The 5,385-nt window shown below is 44.5% G+C and overlaps 1 long non-coding RNA gene across 1 annotated transcript; it reads left to right on the top strand.

Moving 5' to 3' along the window:
• Window positions 1-2,038: 2,038 nt before the first annotated feature.
• On the top strand, window positions 2,039-4,476 carry LOC146766311 (uncharacterized). Its single transcript, XR_014958195.1, has 2 exons — window positions 2,039-2,103; window positions 2,553-4,476. It is a non-coding gene; the product is annotated as an uncharacterized LOC146766311 (long non-coding RNA).
• The last annotated feature ends 909 nt before the right edge of the window (window positions 4,477-5,385 follow it).

Consider the following 5,385-nt stretch of genomic DNA (forward strand, 5'->3'; position numbering starts at 1 on the left):
CAAGGAGATAATTCTACTAATGAAGTGAAATGGGTACAGAGTACTGACTTCCTCTAGAAATCTTTTCCTTTTCTGAGCTAATGTTGTTATGAGTGAGTGATTAAAGCTGCATTTGTTCCAGTATTCATGTACTTACATTTAAGGAAGAATTTCTTTTGGTGGCCTGCTAAGAAGCATGAAAAGATGAGTTAGAGCTAGAACACCTTGTGCATGTTCCTTATCATTCTGTATGAACTTGGGCCGTGGCTCAGAGTTAATACCCTGTCTGTGCTTGTCAGACATCATTCACTGATGCTGCAGGGCTGGGCCCTGGTCCTCTGCCTGTGCCAGCGGTGCAGAACAGAGCAGCCCTGAGGATGCCCTTCCCTGTGCTGACTGACTGAGCCCTCTGGATCTTGTGGGCATCTCATCCCTCAGCCTGTGCTCTGAGCTTTGGTTGCCTGCCTTAAACATCCTCCCTGCACACACAGGACTCTACAGTGTTGTGCCTCTTTCTGTAACTGCTACCATTGTTCTTGCAGCACGAGGCTGTGCTCCCAGGGCCTGCCACCATTGAACTGGTGCTTGTGGAAGATGTGAAAGTGAGCCCCACTGGGCTCTCCATCTACAACCACCCTGACATCCAGGTGAGGAGTTACTCTGCTGCTTTCCAGCTGCAGGGAGGAAAACATCACACATTACTGATGCTTGAGATGCTGCTCAGCAACCAGGATGGCAGCTCCGTGCTGAGAATCTTTGGTGCCAGGGAAATCCTGGATAGCCTGGAGGTGAGGGCATTCCCAGGGAGTGTCTCAGCACAGCTGAGAGCATTCTGAGCTGTCACATGCAGCTTTCTAATGCGAGGCACTCCCTGCCATCTTCACCGTGTCAAGGTTTATTCCTGAGATGATTTGGAAATGCTCATCTTGGAATGCTGATTATTCCTCAGTTTTCACTTTTCACAGGATCCCAGAATGCTTTGGGTTGGCAGGACCCTGAAGCTCATCCTGTTCCAATGCATTGCCATGGGATGCCACTCACTCACTGGGTTGCTCAGGAGCCCATCCAGCCTGGCCTCGGGTTTTGGGCTCGTGCAGGTGTGGCAGGCTCACCTGGGCATACAGCCTGGCATGTGTGAGCCAGCTCACGGGTCAGGAAGCAAAAACCTGCTTTACCCCTGTGGGGAAGTCTTGCCCAAGTAAGTGTGTGACTGACTGCCCATAGCTCACACAGCCCATTGAGGCTCTGTGGGTTTTGGCTGTGTGGGGTTAGCCCAGACCTGTGGGCGGGGCAGGTGAGAGGCAATAGGCAGGGGGAAATGCTGCAGGTGTCACTGTACGGGTGCACCTGACTCCTCTGGAGGGGTGAATTGCTCAGTGTTTCTGAGGAATCACCCATTGCTGGCAGCTGGCCTGGAAGAGGGAGCTGTGCTGTGCCGTGCCAGCAGTCTGTTCCAGGTTGGATGTTCCCTGTGCAGGTGAAATGTGAGTCCCCAGCCGTGAAGGTGCTGGAGAAGTCCTATGGGCTGCCCAGTGATGTGGTGTACACTGTGAGCCTGGCTGATCCCAGAGTTCCCAGCCAGGGCTCCCTGTCCACCAGTGTGACTGTCTCCAGTCCCATGACAGACCAGTCCATCACCATCCCAGTGACAGTGATCTACCTGACTGACAGAACCACTGCACCCGTGAGATGTAAGTTTAGATCTCCACTCCGTATGCCAGCAGGAACCTTTAATTTCTCTGATGTTTATGAGGTTAACTCTTAAAGCAAGTTGGAGAAGATGCTCCTTTTAACTCAATATTGCCTCCTCCTAATCAATTCTGCAGATGAAGCCAGTCTCTTCCAGCAGTTTGTTGAGTCTTACCAGGTGATGATCTTCACACTTTTTGCACTCTTAGCAGGGACAGCTGTTATGATCATAGGTAAGAGAAGGAAAGATTGCACAAGAATTTTTCTCCATAGCTTCTTACAGTGCATTAGCTGTAAGATAAAAAGGAATGATTGCCATGCAAAATTATTTAGGTTTATTTTTCAATTCTCTTGCAGCCTACCATTTCTCACCGAATGAACAGCACAGTCAGCCAGTATTCCACCCAAGGACAAGTCTTCAGCACACACCTAACAGTAAGCAGCTGTCACCCAGTTAGAAGGGAATTAATTGATTAGTCTGGCCATTGCTCTGGAATTGAATGTAGGAAGGTCTGTAATCAAGAGTGGCAATGAAAAATAATTCACATTCCTACAGATGTGTTGAAGTTACAGTGAGCTGCAGGCATGGTTGTACACACAGGTGATGCTTCAGGTAAAATAAGGCAAATTCAAGTGAATGTCACTTGCTGAGGGGAAATGTACTGTGCTCCCCTCAGACTTAAGTCCTGAACGGGAAGACCCACAAATTCTGATACTTGCAGGGTACCTTTCCAAGAGGCACTGAGCTAAAGGGATGATTTCACTTGGAATGGATCATCAGATTCATTGCCAGTGTCCAGCAGATGCTCAAGAGCAGTTGTTTGCTCCTTCTCCCACCATTCATTCCCAAGCCTGAGTGTTGTCTTCTCCTTCCCCTGTTTCAGGTTCCATCGGGTCACCTGCACATTCCTTCAGCTCCCAGGCCTCCAGCAGGCAGAGCAGCCCCTCGGCCAGGCTCTGGAGCACGGGTTACGCCTCTCAGTAGGGGCAGCACGGCTTCTCCTCGTGGCAAATTAAAACAAATGTACAGCTCAGTGCCTTAGCAAGCTCAGCAACTTCAGCAGTTGGGATATAATTCAGGTTTGCTCTGGAATATTACTAGGTCCTTAATTTATTTACTTTTTTTTACTATTTAGGGCTCTGAGTTTATTTTTGTTTTTTATGTCAGTGTTTCAATTCTCAAAAGCTTGTTCTATCTGTTGTTTTTTGCTGCCTGCACAAAAAGCAATGTTTAGGCTAGTTTGGCTTTCTTGGATTCTTCAAGCAACTAGAAGTTATATCTAAGTTAGACCAATAACAGGTTTTTATTTACTTTTTATAAAAATAAGATTTATTTCTAATGAACTTTTTTTAAAAAGGGGAAATTAGAAAAACAGGTGAAATATGAGCCAAAAATGTTGAAGGATTGTTTATTTTGAAGAACTGTTTTTTATTTTGTGTTCCAAAAACTCAGGATTGTATTGCACTGATAAGTGTTCTTTGTTTAGCCTTACACTGGGATTCACCAGCACAATATGCTGGTTTAGCATGAGAAATGCTGGAACAACTGTGAATAATAAAATGTTTTTTTACAACAATGATTGGAAAAGGAATAAAAAAAAAGAAAACCAGAACTTAGTGTGAGTTGCTTTGGGTACAACTGCAGTATTCCTTGGTACTGTAAGCACTTTTCTGAACTGGGACTGTGAAAGCATGTGCCTTCTAAGTGCACCCTTCTTCTGGTAGGAATCCTTTCTTTTGAGGATATAATCACATCCCAGTCACTTTTCTTTGTGAGCAGGGTTTTGCAGCTATCAGATAAGGGTTTTCTTTAGATATATCAGGCATCCCAGATTTAACTGTGAATAATATTCTGGCTCTCTGAACTTTGCCAAGGACCATAACAAAAGTGAAATAACAAAATACTTTGTGTGCAGAACTATGCAGGCAAATAGATGAATGGAATGCAAACCCAGTGCATGTCATGGAGTTTTGGTTTCACACAGTGTTATAAACAAAAGGATTGTTACATGAAATTGTATTGAGTCTTGTTTAACTTACTGGCTAATTTTGGAAAAATTCTGCCTTAACTGCTAGTACTACTAAAAAAGGTCAGTTTGGATGTAGATAATCAGTTGAATCTGTATTAAAGCTTTTTTAGACTTCTTTATTTTGAATTTTCTTGTGGTGTGGTTGTTCAGAGTCTAGCACTGGACTATATTATTTAAATCTGTATTATTTAATAAAGCTTTTAAGGATTCCTTCATGTTGCTGTTGAAGAATTTTTTGCCGTTTGGCTGTTTAGAATTTAGCATTGGCTGTTATTTGAACTTCACTTCCTACAGCCCCTCAGTGTTTGCAATCACAATTTTCCAATCTTAATTTTCTCTCTGTTGGCAATGTAATGTTTTGAAATACTTTGACAATTCTTCCACTAGCATTTGTTGTCAGAGATTTCTTCCAGTTTTCACAAAGTATCTTCAATTCCTGCTGAAATCAGTGATGACTGTAGAAGCAGCTGCTCGTTTTCTAGGTTTGTTCAAACTTACCATTTTGTTCATTTGGGTTTTAAAAGAAAGATGTGATCTTTTTTCCACTTGAATCACTTGAATTCAGCAAGAAACCAGTGGGCTGTGAATATCTCAGTGCTCCTGTGATAAACTCTTCAGAAATGATTAAAGGAGAGATTTTGCTCTCCTGTTGTTTCTCTTTCCCATTCAGCAATCTGGCACTGAATGTTCTGAAAAACAAACTGCTCCAAGTGATGGGAGTACTTTGGCAAATGCTTGCTGTTTATTTCATTTCTTTAGGAAAAGTTGCAGTGTCCTGTTAAGGAAAAAAAAAAGGTATGAAGTAGGGAGCTGGTATGGCTCAGGAGCCAACCTCCTGCAAGCAACAGCCAGGCTTTGGCTCGAGGAGCTCACCTCACCTGTGGGGCCATTCCTGGGGCTGGGGGGATTTGGGGATATAAATTTTTCTCAGCAGGTTGCTGCCAATGTAAAGATTTTTTTATTATTATTAAATAAACTGAGATTTGCATTTAATGCTGATTTCCCTCCCGGTTCACTTACTGCTTGTTCCTGTTTTCTCCCTGAGAGGGAGAAGGGCTGCTGGCAGTGTGTCTGCTCCAAGGTCCAGCCCTTATCTGAGTTGAAATGTCTGAGCTGTGCCAGGCTGACTCCTGCATCCAGAAAATCCTTGCCTGCCCACAGCTGATCAACAGGTGTGTCCCAAGGAATTACTCAATTAGATTAAGGTCAGCAAGGCTGGGTTAATACTGGTCTTCAAGCCAATCTGCTCCCTAATCAAACATCCCAAACACAGCCCAATCTTTATTTCTCCATCTGCCCCCTTTCAAAAGCAAGGCAGATGATGAATGAAACACGGCACACACCTTTCAGCAAAGAGCTCTTTCTGATGGGCAGCCAAGATTATGGTGTGCTGCTTCAGGGGAAGGTTTTCCTGGCAGCCTGTTAGCTGCCTTTAGCAGTTTATGTGAAGGATTAAAGTTGTCCAGGTGAGAGTCCAGCCTTGGCTAACCCCTGCCTTGGCCTGCAGATAAAGGCATTCTTGCCTTCTGTGTTTGGTGGTTGATTCTGGCACTCAGGAGCGCATGTCAGTTCGTTCGTGAACATCCTCTGGTGATTTCTTAGTAGAGGCTCCCCAAGAAGCTTGAGGAGTTTCCCCATCCCAGTTTCCCCAGTTAGAGATACAGCTGTGTTAGGCTGTGTCTCCTCT

This window comes from Lonchura striata, chromosome 12 (assembly GCF_050655825.1).
Source record: "Lonchura striata isolate lonStrDom1 chromosome 12, ASM5065582v1, whole genome shotgun sequence".
NCBI lineage: Eukaryota > Metazoa > Chordata > Aves > Passeriformes > Estrildidae > Lonchura > Lonchura striata.